Below are 17055 nucleotides of genomic sequence, written 5' to 3'. Positions count from 1 at the left end.
GGTTTGGAGACAGGAAACAAAGGATTGTTCATTGATGAGGTGCATGTTTCAATCATCCCTTGGTATTCAAGTTGATCGAGGATCTCCCTGACCTGTTTTTTTAGCTTCTTGCTTAATTGGGTACTGCCTTTGTGCAGTAGGTTGATTTTTGAACTGTATCTTGTGGTGAGGTGAGTCCTCATCCCTGAAGGAACTTCTGGAGATAGTGGACTTGAATAAATACATTGCAGTTGAGACTGTAGACGACACCAGGGTTAGTACTCCACAAAGGTTATATGAAATAAAACTCCAGATGGAGGGAGATGTACCAAGGAAAGTGAGAGCACTCTTTTGGGAGAAACTTTCAAGGGGTTATGATATACTTCTAGCAGAACAGGATGGCCACCAGAATTTGTCAGGGAGTGCCCACATGGCGGAGACATCATTCTGCCAGCCTTCTCCAACCATGTTCCAATACACCTAAAATATACATATGCCAGGAAATGGGCAGTTGCCAAGGCCCCAGCATTATACAAAAATCATGTAGGATGTTCTGGCGAGCTATTGTTACTTCTGCTGCACTGTCCAGCATTGTCTGAGCCCATTCTCCCTTCTTGAGTTGTGTTCTCAGAATTCTCGGCATGTGTGATCTTCAGACCTGCTACCTTCTTCTTAGTGAATTGAGGTTTTGGTTTGTTTTTCTGAATGTGTTGATGGTCTTTGGAGTTCACGCGTTCTTCTTTGTGATCTGATCGTCCTCTTCTTTCGGATGTCTGTGACGATATCTGAAAGGTACAAGAGGGGCGTGCATCAGTATCCTGATATCTGTCAGGTTTTCTCAAATTATCCCTATTCCTGAGGTTATACCTCCTTTCAGAGGGCTCCTTTTGAGGAGACATACCTCGGGATTGAGAACATTTCTGTTTTGAATGTTGTTTGTTATTTTCCCACTTCTTTTTAGTAGATGTAGGACTATGTTTAATAGAGTCCTTCTCAGGACCTTCAGACAGTTGTGGTTTAACTGGTTTTCCACCCAATCTATCTCTGTCCAATTCTTCATAGGATTTTTCTATTATTCTGGGTAGTTCTTGTTGATGTTCTATTACATCAAATTCCCTTACGCGTTGGCGGATCACCACTGATGCTGCCTCCCCTTTAATATTAGATAATAATATTGTTGAGACCTGGTCGAAGTTTTTGAGTAATTTCATACCTAAATTCAGAGCAGGCTCTGCCCCGCATTCATTTTGCATTTGTTTCAGGACATCAGGTATTACCGCAATAGACGGAACGCCATGTGTTCTAGTACAGATGGCAGCAATGACTGTGCCCCAAGTGGTACAGTCTTCCAGATGTGGTGTGATCCTCATTGGTAAGCAGATTGTTAAGATTCTGTGTTTCTCATAAGGGTTAGTATTAGGAAATACTGCTTTGATTTGAGTAATTATTTGAGCTATCCAGAATGGAATTTTTTCACGTTTTGTGGGCATTTTACCCATGACTGCGTATAAAGTCTGTGGAGTAATTTTTAGTGTATTCCCCTGGTGAGGAGCTTGATTTGGAATGGTTACTGGTGGTTGGACTGTGAAAGTCCGCATGACATATTGGACCAACTGTCTGTAAATTTTTATTAACTCTTTGAGTTGAGTGAGTAATTCATCGTCTGATATCTCTTCGATATCAGGATGAGGTGTGTAGTCGGCTAAAATCGGCCATGTTGCTCCTGGCCTGGTCTACCTAGTGGACCGCCCCTGGTAATGTGATTGTAATGTTTTAGGGTGCCTTTAAACCAGAGATTATGCTCCTGGTATGTAAGTGGAATCTCAACATCCTCGAAAGGAATATATTCCTTAGGTGATTCATCTTCTTTATAGAAGTGAAACACTTTTGTTACTGAATTTAATTCTGGAAATACTATCCATGAATACAATACCTCTATCACAAAAACTGCTCTACCACCTCTTGGTGTTAGGCCATGTTTTATAAGTTTTAGAGTGACGGCTGTCCTTAAATTTTGATGGATGTTTATAACACCCTCATCTGTTTCATTAAAACCTGTAAAATTAAAAGCTTTTCTCAGTCGCAGCCTCACCGATTACGTTATTATTATCCCCGTTTTGGGACATTGTTTTTGAAAAATGAAGAACAAGTTTCAAGGAAACAAATATAAGGTGCACAATATTTTGGAACACTGTATCCTTCAACGTTGAACAAACCAAACAGCTAATGCATAGGATTTTCGTCCTACTCAGCTATGGCGGATATTAACCCTACCCACTCCAGATGTCTTATGGATTATAATGAGTAGGGGTCTCTGAGAAAAGCACGACTGAGTTACTTCAGTATCTAGCGTTAAATTAGTGCCTTACCAAGCACGTTGGGCGTCATGTAGTGTAGTTCCTATTTCCCTTATAGGCTCTGCGCATTGGAATAATCTACACTATACCTATGGCATAGGACTGAGGTCAGTGTGCCTCTATCGAGTATATTAAACTTAATTACTTTGTGTGCCAGCTAACTCAGTGGCCACTAGAAACTCCTTGAATAAACAAGAAGGGAGTAGTTTCTGGCAACCGCAAAAACATGACAACTTTGTTTCCCTTTAGAATCGGACCATGTCTCAGAATCGTGGAAACAACAGATAACAGTTTCACTCAGTCAATCGTGCATACTTAGTTTCTTCAGAGTTACACAGAAATAGATAGACGGGCGTTTCAATAAAAAGGATTTATTGAACAGTCTTGTTTCTCGTGTAAGAGATATGAGGTGTTACAATCGCAAGACAGTATGCGAGATATAATACGTACAGCGTAAGCAGTAAGAAGAAGTAGTACTTTCTCAGCATTGTGTTTTAGCTATGACATGTATTCATATACACATACATAAATAACATAGGCTAAAGAGTGGGTACTCGTCTGATGCTTCTAAATAGTTCTACCCCAGTGTACCTAACCTAAGTGTAGTACAAAGTAAGAAGTAGGTGCTGTATTGTATAGTATGGTATGCTATAGTTTTGCATATGCCAAGAGTCCCTCTAGGTTCTAGTCAGCTCCATACCTTAGAATGAGAGAGGTGGGAATCTCTTTCCTGGTCTCAAAACTCTAACACCCCGCGAAGGTAGTCAGAACACTGGAAGCTGGATTCTCTGCGAGCAGGGATGACAGCGTCTGGTCAGTGCGTCAGGCGGGGACTCTAATTCCTTCCGAACTTGCTGTGGCAAGCCGCATCGAGCTGTGCAGTCGAGCTGTGGTATGCCGTGGTAAGGGAAGGTATATTTATACTTGGAAGGTGCTTAGGAATGTTAGCATTGTCGTAAAGTCGGGCAGAGGAAGACGTCATGAATGAACCCCTAAGGAATAGTAGTTCATGCGTAATAGATGAGTTCTTGGAGAAATCAATAATCCTAGCTAGGGAAAGTCCCAAAGGCTTAAGGGTCTGGTTTCTAAGAACTTGTTGTGACGTTGGGATGGACGGATGTAGGTGACCATGCCTGTATTTGGATAGCATGGCTAATGCCTAAATAGGACTGGGATTCTAGGCCTAAATAAGGGCAATGCGAATTGTGCCTATGTAAGGACATGATTTAGGAAAACCTATATACGGACATCTAAATTGAAACACAACACTATCCCTGCGCCTGTGCATGGCTCACTGAAAGTGTCCCAGGTACTTGTAACACGGATTTCGATGCATCTCCTGTATGCGTGAAGCAAAACCAGTGCATCGACGCGGTTGCGGGAGTAAAATCGGAACACTGCCTTGGAACCAGCGCTTTGCCTCCAAAGATCGAAGCCTGTTTGCCTTGCCTGCCCAGACAGAATATTGTATCAGTGTTTGAGGCACAACGCATGCATGTGGCTTTCTCTCTCGCTTCTCAGTGGGTCACCAACTCTCACGGTGACAGCTTCTTTCTGAGGGTATTCCTGATCTTTTTAATTTGCTATTGTGCATAATAATTGCTTTAATTAAAATAAAAACAATAATGTAGTATATATCTCCCTACAGTGCTACGACGCTATTCTTTGATGTTTCCTATGTAAGTAGCGGAGTAGCAGTGGTGGTCTCTAAAGCTTAACCATGCTAACCCTTTGTTGCGCTTAGAAATGCCAGAAGGGCGTAATGAAGTGCTGTGGGAGCAGTCCTTTTGTAGTTTGTGCCATTTGGATACAATAAGGGTTAAGTCTGTTCAGCTCATGGCGGCGGAGTTGCTTGCCCAGGTGCTCACAGGCCCTCCCCACCCTTCCCGTCCTCACAGTGGCCGAGGGCTGCCTCGCTGTATTTCGGTAATATGGTCAGATTCTACTACAGGACCGGAGGCTTCGGATTATGCTTCTCTTTCTTATATTTGCTACTCACAGCAGCCAATGAACAACGTTTTGTATACAAATAAAAACTACATTTCCCATGATGCTTGTCCATACATCACATCCTGTATAGCCCCATAAGAGCCACAGTGTCCTGTTTCTCCTCCTCTTTCTTTGCTGCTCACGCAGACAGTTAAGTGCTCAGAACGTTATGTTGTGCATCATGTCTTATTTGACTGTTGAATTATCTTTGATGATGTTGCAGTTATGTTTGCGCTTATATCGCGCTAGATGGAATAATTGTGTTTACACGTCTGTGTTTTTGTGCTGGGGGCAATTTGTCTTCTGTTTCACGGTGCCATGTATTGCTCGATTCAGCGCTCACGGGCGCGATTGTCATCAGCTTACCGACCCCCCGATGGCTTGCAGGCCCCTTTAGAGTTTCCCGATTGGGGTAATGCGCTCCCGCTTGGAGCAGAGCTTGAATAGTTGCACTGAAGGCCTGTACGGCCTTCGATTCACTCCCGGCTGGCCGCAGAGTACCGCGCTGTTGCACGCGCATGGCAGAGTCGCTGTGGCCTAATGATTAAGGTTCGAGACTAGTAATCTCACGGTTACGGGTTCAATTCCTGTTTGTTCTGTTCATTTCGCGCCGCCATTTCCTAGTTAAAAGCGAGTGTTGCGCGTTCCCCGCGCGGCCTGCTCGGGCTTAATGGTGCTCCCGCTGACCTGTAAGTGCCGCGCTGCTCTTGGCGGCTTCCATTCAGGTTCCCCTCGCGCTTAAGGCTTGCAGCAGGTCTATGTGGCCTAGGGGCAAGGCTCTTGCCTCCAACCCCAGAGGTTCGGGGCTCGCACCCAGGGTTTCTAGGTTGTGTTTTTTCGCAGGACTAGATTTATTTTATAATAAAATTGGAACTCTTATTACAAGTTAGGCGTAGTTTTTCGCTGATGCATGCTCAGTCTTAATACTGTACTGCCCGTCGGGGTTCAGATCAAGGTGGCTCCCGCTGGAGTGGAGATGGCGCACTGATGATGCCTGCGACTCAACTGATTGGGCCTCTGTTGATCCTCATGGGAAGGACTTGGTACGGCTGAACACAGAATTATAACGCTCCCTCAAGAGCTGAGATACGGCGCTGTTGTTGCAGCATTCAAAATGAGTCACTGTGGGACAGTGCTTAGGTCTAGATTATTACTCAGGTTAGGTTTCAATGATTATGGTTTTCTGATTTAACATTACTCCTGTCATTTCCATAGGGTTGCTCTGATCGTTGCGCGATTTCGCGCTTTCTACGCCAAAGGTTTTCCCTAGTAGCCGAGTGCGGTTATGGAGTCATAACGCTCCGGTGTGCGTAACCCAATTGGGCTACATTTGGGCAATTTGGTTTACCCACGTCACACGCGTTCCTGTTTTGCTTCACAGGTTCACAGAGCCTCGTGCCTTACATGGGCAGACTTCTGTGTACGCCTTCCAGGCTGTAACAATCGGCTGGCCCTTGGAGTGCGCACACGCTCCTGATAATTCACTATGACTCGGACGCCCATGGGGCTGGAATAATTTGACTACAGCTTTGCTGAGGAGCCGATATATTTTTATCTTCACTTCGTGTGCACAGGGTTGGCTCCCCCTCTACTCCTCTGTTACGCTGTGCTTGGCACTACTATATTGAATACGGACACCCCATGACACTGCATGGGTGAGATATATAATGAGGATGTGATCTAGTCGAACGGAGCGCACAAGGCTCCCGAAATAATTATGTTGACGCTCAGGTTCTACACGCCCTTGAGTAGGTCAACCGGGACCCAGATGTACCAGCCCCTAGCTCGGGGACGCAAAGCTTGATTGACGCCCATCATTCTTGAGTCACTTTCCATGGGCATGTTTCTTTTCTATATCATTCGACATGACAAATATTAGGGCATCCGCGCGCTCTACAACGGGACTTAGATCAGGGGCTCAGTAGTTATAGCTCGAGATCTGCGGCCGGATACACTGGTTACGGTGGAAGAGTCCTTCTTTACTTGCTAATTGTACAAGAAATCTCAGAAAGGGTTTCCCGGAGCTGCCAGGTTGCCAGGACAACCTCCGGGTCAGGGCCGGACGCACGCAGCGATGGACAACTTGATGTCCTGACTGCGCTGAGCCTTGGCGACGGAGCCCATCTGGGACAGTTTTGTTACGGGGCGCGTCTATGATATGTAGACATAGTTGACCTTTGGTCACACGCTCTGGACTTCGGTGGGTCTTTTGCGGGGCTGGTCCTTGTGGACCGTTTAGGGACTCTGTTTTAGCAATTGCTTTCCCACCATGTTCCACACACTTTTATACTATATGGCTTTCGGGAGAGCATCTCGTGGTCGCCAGTTTTTCCTTCCCGTCCTTGGCGGCTGCTCCAATGACGAACTTGAGGAGGAATTGTATAATCCCCCCAGCTTTCTATTTAGGTGCTTGCTCCCTCACGGGAATAGGGCGTCTTCCCATTCAGGTTTAACGGGATGTATATGTAGGTGTATATGTATATGTGTGTATAGGTGTATGTATCTGTGTATATATATATATGGATATATATATATATGTGGGTTTATCCTAGCACAGACATAGACTTTAGCCTCTCATCTTTCCCGAGGTCAGTTTCCTCGTCGGATTCCAATTTGCCCTCGGGGTTACGATTTGCAATGGCCTTTTCGGCCATTCTCTTCGATACACTTGTAGCGCTTGGCTTAGATTTTGTTTTACAAGCTCCTACGTGGGAGCTTCAATGGAGCCCATCCTGACGTTACCCATGCAGAGGGTTTCATTTCGGGCAGTTGCCGGAGTAGTGAGGCGTTTAGCATAGTCTGTCAAACTGTTTTTTCTGTCCTCCAGTTTTTTCGAGTCCTTTTTTTCCACATAGGTCTTTTGACACGTACTTCTCACATCATGTAATATCTCGGTTGTGAGAGCCATCGGCAAGACAAAGGGTACGAGGTCATGTTCCTAGCGGATTTGGTCACGGACTTTTGGCGTTCTGCCGGAAGTATCAGATTTAAGTCATTACGGAATAGAATCCGTAGCAACAGCGCACAGTGGCGGACTGGTAATTCTGGTATCTCCAGATGGCGGTAGGTGGCAGCTTCACCCAAAGGATATTCACTGGTTGTAGCCTTTTCTGGGTTCTTGCTCCGCAGACCTTTAGTGGCAGGAAGGATTCATCACAGACGTTCGGCTGGAGATAAAATCCAGGGGGTAAAGGCTGTATGCCTTGTCTCACGGCTGTCGGTGGGACTGAACTATGTTTTTTCCTCCATTCCATCCACATTTTGGGGAATGGGACGCAAAATTGCATGGCTTAGCAGAAGCGATCTTTACAACTCTTGTAGGGAAGTCTCCATTTTGTTTTTTCAGTACTCCTCGAGTCGGCGGCGTCCGACTCTGAGTTCTCCGTGACCCCTTACAACATTCCATTTCATGCAGAGGTGCGCATGGTGAATTGGAGGCAGAGGTCCTTTATGATATACCAAGGAACTAGCTCAAAGGTTAGTCAGGCGCCTTTTGGTGGCACAGGGTCAGGGTTTGGAACATGTCAGGCCTGTACATTCAGTTTCCCTAGGTGGTATATATATATTTTTAAAACATTGTTTTTGGTACGATCTACACTTTTCGGACCCGCTGTCGGTGTTCATTTAGCATCCCTGGGCCCTTCCGCGCAACCACAATATTTTTTAGGCGTCGGAGGATCGCGTTGTTGGTATGTACCCGTCGTGTTATCTCCGTGAGGGCTGAGTTTCCTACTTTGTGTATATTTCAGCAGGTACTGTAATTCGGTTTTGCGCGACGTTCGCTTCGCAGCGGCCATTTGGTCATTTATGCAGGTCATTTTAGATACAGGCAAAGTTAAAGGCAATGAGTGGCATAAAAACCCAGATCGGAATAATCCTCTGTGGGAGGTTCTCTCGATTTTCTTCTTTGAAACAGTGGCTAACAAAATATGTCGGCAAGGAATAGCCTATCGTCAGGCTGTGTTACGGGACCTTCTACCTTTCGGTGTTCCAACGACGAGACAGGCCCACGGTGTTACAGGTACGGTATCTACTCCAGGAAGTTTCTTTATACCTAATGTCAGAATTCCATCTGGTCAAGGCCTGTTCACATTATGTTTCAAATGATGCAAATTACGTGTGTTTTCCATGCCTCAAGGTTTACAAGGGAGTTTACTTGGTGTTACTCCTGAGGTTGTGATATCACTGTTGTGCTATAACTGTGGATTACATTATAGAACCTTTACATATGTCTACGGCTATTATAGACGGTGGTGGATGGCAGTTATGCCAAGATGCGATATCCATAACCAAATGTTGGAGACAGTTTGTTTGTGGGACCATATCTCTCAATAGTGTTTTGCTGATTTCTATAGTACAGGATGTTTCAAGATATACTGACTGATTTCTCACTCTATATTTAAACAGTTTATTATTCAACCGGTGGGTGATATGACTGTAGTTGAGTTGGATAAGCGTTAAACTAGCATAATCCTAAGCCTCCGGTCCTGTAATAGAATAAAAAATTAGCTAGCATCCGCGCCAAGAATTTTCAATTCAATTAAGGACACGGAGGCGAGGATTATCCCACCCGGTTTATTACAATATTGGTAATAATTAGCCACCCGCATGTACTTGATATTCTGTGTAAGCAGACGTTACTGGGTTTCCCTGTCTCATTCCTTTCAGGTTCTGGGAAAAGAAGACGGAGCAGGTGTTCTTCTGGTTTAGAAGACGTGAAATTCCAGTTTGGATATGGTTCTGCCACGTTGGAGGATGATTATTGGACTCATATTCCTTATTTTGGACTAAAGTATTAATGTTATTGATTATTAAGGTTCGAGCAAAGAAAGAGGAGGAGAAACAGGACACTGTGGCTCTTATGGGGCTATACAGGATGTGATGTATGGACGAGCATCATGGGAAATGTAGTTTTTATTTGTATACAAAACGTTGTTCATTGGCTGCTGTGAGTAGCAAATATAAGAAAGAGAAGCATAATCCTCGCCTCCGTGTCCTTAATAGAATTGAAAATTCTTGGCGCGAATGCTAGCTAATTTTTTACTCGCCACTGTGACGCGAACATCGCACCCCATGCAAATGAATTAAGGGGCATTTGTCTGGGTTGGGGCAGTGAGGGCTTTCTTTAAGAGACTTGTTTACTTCCATCTCCCGGGGGTCTGGGCTGATTGTAGTTCAGGTAAATCGTGTGTGTGAGCAATGCGCCTTCACTGCAGCTAGTGACAACCTGACAGGAGAGAACACCTGGGTGCCGATCACGATCCGGTAAAAAATTTCCCCGTACGACTCGTATCCGGTCTTTTTACCGTACGAATCGTACAAGTGCCGTACAAACTGCCAATTACGATTCGCATGGGAAAAAGTCCATACGAATCGTATTGGGAAAATTCCCCCACACGTCCTCGGGTCAGAAAATGTGTCCGACACGTCCATGGACGATTTACCGTACAAATGTGAAAAGTGAAGTCCGACCGCAGAATTACGATCCATCCCGTGCGTCCGATGTTACAACCGTATGGAAAAAACACCGTCCGCACCGAACTCCCATAGCAACCATGGAGACATGTGCCCGCATACGCGCCCAACACTCCCCCCAGCCCTCCTATGTACGAGTCGAATCCCCACCGATGTATGTACACCCGTGTATGTACGAGACGTACCCCCATCCGTGAATGTATGGAGCGTACCCCCACCCCAACCGTGTATGTACGACCCGTACCCTCACCCGCGTATGCATGGAGTGAACCCCCACCCCAACCGTGTATGTACATACCGTACCCTCACCCGCGTACGTATGGAGCGTACCCCCACCCCAACAGTGTATGTACGGACCGTACCCCCACCCCAACCATGTATGTATGACCCGTACCCTCACCCACGTACGTATGGAGCATACCCCCACCCCAACAGTGTATGTACGACACGTAACCTCACCCGCGTACGTATGGAGCATACCCCCACCCCAACAGTGTATGTACGGACCGTACCCCCACCCCAACCGTGTATGTACGACCCGTACCCTCACCCGCGTATGTATGGAGCGTACCCCCACCCCAACAGTGTATGTACGACACGTACCCTCACCCGCGTACGTATGGAGCGTACCCCCACCCCAACAGTGTATGTACGACACGTACCCCCACCCGCGTATGCATGGAGCGTACCCCCACCCCAACCGTGTATGTACGGACCGTACCCCCACCCCAACCGTGTATGTACGACCCGTACCCTCACCCGCGTACGTATGGAGCGTACCCCCACCCCAACCGTGTATGTACGGACCGTACCCTCACCCGCGTACGTATGGAGCGTACCCCCACCCCAACAGTGGATGTACGGACCGTACCCCCACCCCAACCATGTATGTACGACCCGTACCCTCACCCGCTTATGCATGGAGCGTACCCCCACCCCAACCGTGTATGTACGGACCGTACCCCCACTCCAACCGTGTATGTACGACCCGTACCCTCACCCGCGTACGTATGGAGCGTACCCCCACCCCAACAGTGGATGTACGGACCGTACCCCCACCCCAACCGTGTATATATGACCCGTACCCTCACCCGCGTATGCATGGAGCGTACCCCCACCCCAACCGTGTATGTACGGACCGTACCCCCACCCCAACCATGTATGTACGACCCGTACCCTCACCCGCGTACGTATGGAGCGTACCCCCACCCCAACATTCTAAGTACGGAGTGCACCCCAGGCCCCAACACCAGCACCTTCACCCAACATCGCGCATGTACGAGTCGTACCAAGCCAGACACAAGGACAGCACTGTCCAACGAAATTCCCGAAGTACACACCGTACAAACTCTAAAACCGCACGTACACAACCAGGACAAAGCAAAACAACACAAGAATACACCATTCAAAGCCACAAAACATGTCCAACAAGCACAAAAACAACACATTCACTGACCTGCAACTGCCAAAATCCCAACCAGAGGCCCAAAACACAACCACTCCTTATAACACACCCACCCAAACTTCAAACACAGCCACACCCACCAATGGACCAATAAAAAGGGCCCACAGACACAAACCATGAGCCTTTGCAATAGACTCACTGCTGCCAGACCCCACAGACAACCCACAGCACCATACTTGAACCTTTACTACACCTTACACTTGCTCGCCTTCACACAACCACCTTCACAAACACCCCCTCATCACATTCACACACACACCTGCACAACCACACCCACACATCCACAACCATCCACACCCCTCACCATGCCCACTACCAAGAATCCAAAGTTCACTAGCCGAGAGTTGGAGGTCCTTGTCGATGAAATCCTCAGAGTCGAGCCACACCTCTTTGGAACATTGGTCAGACAGACCAGCATTTCCGAAAAAACAGCCATGTGGCAGACGATTGTCGATGCTGTGAATGCTGTTGCGTCCACCAGAAGGACCAGGCATGAATGCCAAGCCAGGTGGTACGATCTGCGGAGGAGGGTCCGAGCCAAAATGACCGACGACCCCAACCAGGCCAACGTCACTGGAGGAGGGCCGCCCCGCAGACACGTACAATACCATCCCTGGGAGGAGAGGGTGATGACCATACTGCCGGTGGTGGCAGTGGACGGATTAGAAGGACTCCAAGACCCGGGTGAGTACACAAACAACTCACCTCACATGGGGGGAACATCATCCACAACCAAACTCACAAACAGGCACGCAACCACCCCAAGCTATTGCATGACTCAACCACACTCCATGAACACGCACATGCCACTGGCGCCACTGGCGCCACCATGCCCCATGCACCCAGCTGGACAATGCCAAGTCACAGACCACAGAAAACACCAACACAAGACACGGTAAGCCGGATGGCGGGAGTGTGGGCCCCAAAAATCACATAGTGCAACACAGAAGCAGACAACAATGCCCCCTGCCCATATGGCCTAGGTCACAGCCAGACAAACAGTGTGTCCCCACACAGGAAAGACTTGCCAGCAAATGGCGGACGCCTTGCATTAACACATGGGGGTGACGGCATGTTTTTGCACATGACAGCAGATAATGAACAGCCAACACTGTGAAAGAGTGGCAGCACACACCACCACAGCAGCAGCGCAGACACAGACACTACACCCAATGGGTGCCTGGAGATCAGAAACAAACTCACATCAACAAGCCAAGGGCCATTCAAAGGACTGGAAAAAGTGTGTGTCTAGGAAGCTGGGCTGAGGTGACAGAGGGTGACACACAGAGGGAGGGAGAGGGGGACAGAGAGGGAGTGAGAAAGGGACACACAGGGAGACCAATTCAGCCTTGGGGGGTGTGGGAATGTCTGCTCGTCAGCAGGTGAACTGCGTGCATGTAGACAAGGGTGGCCAGTGCCTGAATCCCCCCTCTTCTCCATGGCAAAACACAGGGCCATGTCTCAACCTGTGCACGAGCACAACGCCAGCTACCTGCATTATCTAAGTGTGTGGAACAACTCCATGTGCCCACGTACAGTGCAACACGGAAGGCGCCAATGCATGGCTCGCCACACCTGCTCACTCCACTGCTGACTGCAGTCACAATTGACGCAGCAAGTAAGACTGTGCCACACATAGGTAAAGTCGCAAAAGCTGTGGCCAAGGGACATACCCATGCACAAGTGCACTGTGAGTGGAATGCAAGACATATCCAAATTCCCAGAGGAAATGTGCCAACTTAGAAACCAATGAAACATGGATGTTGCATGGAACAAAATTAACATTGTCTCTCTCACACACAGGTCAACGTCGTGGATCACCCCCCAACACTGGGGGGGAAGACTCACAGGACCCTGCTCGGCGGGATGACGGACCCACCGGCAGCGACGACTCTCACCACTCTGTGGATGAACCCGACCCCGACCAACCTGGCCCCTCTGGTGTCCAACCACCTGCAGCACCTGCGTCAGGTACAACTGGGCCAACCACCACCCCCACTCCTGCCACATCCCAGGAGACACCCAGGATCCCTGCCCCACCACCACAATGCAGCCAGGCTGGCCAGGAGGGACACGGTGTACCGGGCACCCAGGAGGAGGCAGGTGACAACGCCAATGCCACCCCTCAGGGGTACCGGAGACCCGATGTGCCCACAAGGGCAGGCCAGGTGCAAGTGGGCAGGGGTGGTGGGAGTGGAGGATGGCGGAGGCGCGAGCCTGACCTGCGGAACTGGTATATTCCCATGTCAGAAACATCCTGGACACATACCGGCAGGACACCACGGGCATGGCCCAGGTTGTGTCCATCCTCGAGGAGATCAAGACCCAGCAGGCCCAGCAACATGCGGAGCAACATGCCTGTCTACTGCGACACCAAGGGCGGATAGAGGACAGACAGGCTGAGCTCGTGACGGTGTTCAGGGGAATTCACAGTACACTTCGTCGGATAGCCGACAACATGGGCAACCCTCCCTGTGCCATCAGGCGTAGAACATCACCACCCACAGGGAGGGATCAGGAGGAGGAGGAGGAGACATCCGACGGAGCATCCCAAACATCATCACGGCCTGCTTCTGAGGGTCCCCGCAGGAGGGCGGGTCGTCCACGGAAAAGACCGTGAGGGTCAGCGCAACAGCACCATCTCCCAGGACTCCTGGCCTGGCACCTGGCCCACTGGACCAACAGCAGCACAGCATCAAAATACATTCTCTGCCACATGGACTTGCTGGTCACTGTCTGACCAATGTTGACAAAGACTGTGGCATTGACTCTGAGGATTTCAAATGGCAAGGACACCAACTCCCCTAGTGAACTTTGGATTCCACACACCCGGAAAGCCCCTCATGTCATACCCCCCCCCCCCACGTACCCCAACCAAAATAAAAAGTTACACCATAAAGAGAAGATGCCTACATTTTGCATTATTACCTTACATGTGTCTTGTAAAGTCTAACCATGCCTGAGTTCTCATTTGACTTCAACCATGTCCTTAACTGCGTCGGATAAACTATGGTTAATTAATATAAAATCTATCCTGGACTGATGATTATATTTATAATTTCTAAAAGACACCCCCTGCTGCTGCCCGGCCCTTAATCTCCAAATATCCACATATCCGGATTGTTTCATTTCATTCAACAAGAAAGATCTTGATTTCGAAGGGACACGGGATCTACTGTTATGAGATTTATCCAGGACTGGATCTAAAACAATGTTGAAATCACCAGCTAATATAACTGGTTCCGGGAAGGACAAAAGGTGAGAAAAAATCACTTCCATAGATGTAGGGTCGTCAAGATTGGGGCCATAGTATCCAACAACAGTAAAACAAGCACCCATAATTACCAGAGAGACAATAACCCATCTTCCCGCAGGGTCAACATTAAGATCTAATACCCTGGCCCTAAGCTGCTTTTTGAAGATCAGTGACACGCCTCGGGAAGTCATAGATTGGGAGGTCGATATTATAAAATCAATCCATTTATTCCCTTTAACCAAGGTATCGATTTCAGACTGGATCAAATGTGTCTCTTGGAGGATGATGACCTGGGCATCTGAGTCCCGGAGATACTGCATCAATGTTCTAGCACTAGGTTTAGTAAGGAGCCCATTGACGTTCCAAGACATAATCTTTAAACTAGCCATCCCCACTGAACCAGAGCACAACCAGCCTTGCCTTTATAATACAACCAGATATAAGCTGACCCACCTCCTTGAGAAAATTTGCAGTACAATATGAAAAACTAACAAAACCCACAAGAGATAAAAAAGTTGGCTGATGAGGAATTTTAAAATTTTGCCCGTGAGCCCCCCCCACCCACCCTCCCCATGGAGAACCCGTGGTGTACCTAACCTGATCAAGTCCAGTAGATGGCACCCCTGCCTCAGGCTCCCGTTACACCCCCCCCCCCCCCGAGGCCAACAGCTAGGAGATAGAGTGAGGAAAAAGGGAAGTGATCCCACTTTAAATAATGTTATATATATACAGAATGAAAAAAAGTGGAAAAAAAAAATCCTTCCCTATTATAAAGTTTTTTTTTGTTTTTTTTCCCCTTCCCCTTCCTTTTTCTTTTTTTTTCCCCACCTCCTTCTTCCTTCTTCCCCTTTATTTTTTTATTTTTTTTTGTTTCCATTTACTAGAATAATAGATTTTAATATGCTACAATACCTGTGAGCGACCATGAAAGCTCTAAGAGACCTAAGCTCTAAGAGACCAAGAGAGTTAAGTGCTATTACCAGATGACTTATTGCCTATATCCAAAAGGAATTCATCGGCAGCTTAGACTGACCCAATGTATACCATTTTGTTATTGTACATGACCCTCAGAGAAGCCGGGAACACCAACTGTGCTGAAGCACCCAGCTTCCTGAAGGCCTCCAGTCGCCTCCCGAACTCCCATTGCTTCTCCAACGTAACCCTAGATAGATCAGACCTGATAAGGAAAGTGAACCCCTTACCAGGTAGTGACTTCTGTTTGAGAGCCACATTAAGAATCTGCTCTTTAAGGGTGTACGTGTGAAAGTTAACAAGGATTTTGCGTGGTTTTGGTCTTTGGGGGTTCAGTCTAAAGGGTTCCCTATGAACCCTTTGAATATCGGTTGCCAGCTGCTCCAGAGAATGTTCCAAGCATAAAGCTTCTTTCAGCAAACAGACAACAAACTGTTTTATATCAGAACCCTCAGATCCCTCTTGTGACTTCTCCGTCACAAGATAAAACAGGAGGGAGGGGGACTACCCTGGATAACTCCAATTCACTAGTCCCCTAGTCCATATGATCAGGACCACAGGAAGCGAGGTGACTAAGGCCCGCCTCCCTAGCTACTGCTAAGTCACTCCTCAGATCAGGGCTAACAGTTATTGCCCAGTCGCCACCCCCCTCATCGAGAGGGATTTCAGTCGTCAGAATGCTTGCAGGTGAGGGAGCTACTGAGACTGCTGCAGCAGCTAAGACTGCTGGTGTTAGCCCCCCCCGATGACCCCAGAATCACCAAAAGCTGAAAGGGTAGGTGAAACATCTAAAGGAGGAGGGACTACAAGGGATGAGGCTAAGGTAGGAAAAGTCGCTGGAACAGAGTCTTTTGGTGCGGTCATTGCCTGTGATTCGACGAGGTGCAAGACCTGTGGGACCACTTTAAAATATGAGTGAAGAGATGGTGTAATTTTAGATGTAGCCTCAGCTCCTACAGTAAGATTGCGTGTTATTTTCTCTCTGGATCCCTTGGATTTCACCTCAGTGGACAGATAGGAAGAGGCTCTCTTATATTGGGAGGAGGTAGTGGCGCTAAATGAGTTGGAGCTGGGGGCAAGCTCCCTTGAATGTAATCTGGCCGGCGCCTTACCTCTTCTTTGACCACTTTTCCCACCTCTCCCACCTCTCCCCTTACCTCTGGGCACTTGATGATGTTGAAAATGCAAACCTTCTAAATCATATAGTACCCCACGAGGAGGTAATAGTGGGTTTGACTCCTGTGCCTGTGCCTTCTTATCGCTGTCGGTGTGCTGGTCCGATATCGTCGTATCCACCTCTTCCTCTGTATTCCCCACTGTATCCTGCTGAGTGACAGTATCCTCAGTGCACACAGCACACACCCAACTGCGTGCCCTCCTGCCGCGCCGCAGCTCCAGGGCGGCCAAAGACCATGACCACCGGACCAGTGGATTGCCTGTGGAGACAGGAAAATCGAGGCATGCAGCGACACCCTCCGTGCCTCCAGGAGCACCGGAGAAGCTACCGGCATGAACACCACCGATGAAGGCACAGATCATGGAAAGAAAAAACAGACCCAAAC

This window comes from Triturus cristatus, chromosome 3_1 (genome assembly GCF_964204655.1).
Source record: "Triturus cristatus chromosome 3_1, aTriCri1.1, whole genome shotgun sequence".
Classification (NCBI taxonomy): domain Eukaryota; kingdom Metazoa; phylum Chordata; class Amphibia; order Caudata; family Salamandridae; genus Triturus; species Triturus cristatus.
The sequence above is the reverse complement of the archived record's forward strand: the minus strand, read 5'-3'. Positions refer to the sequence as shown.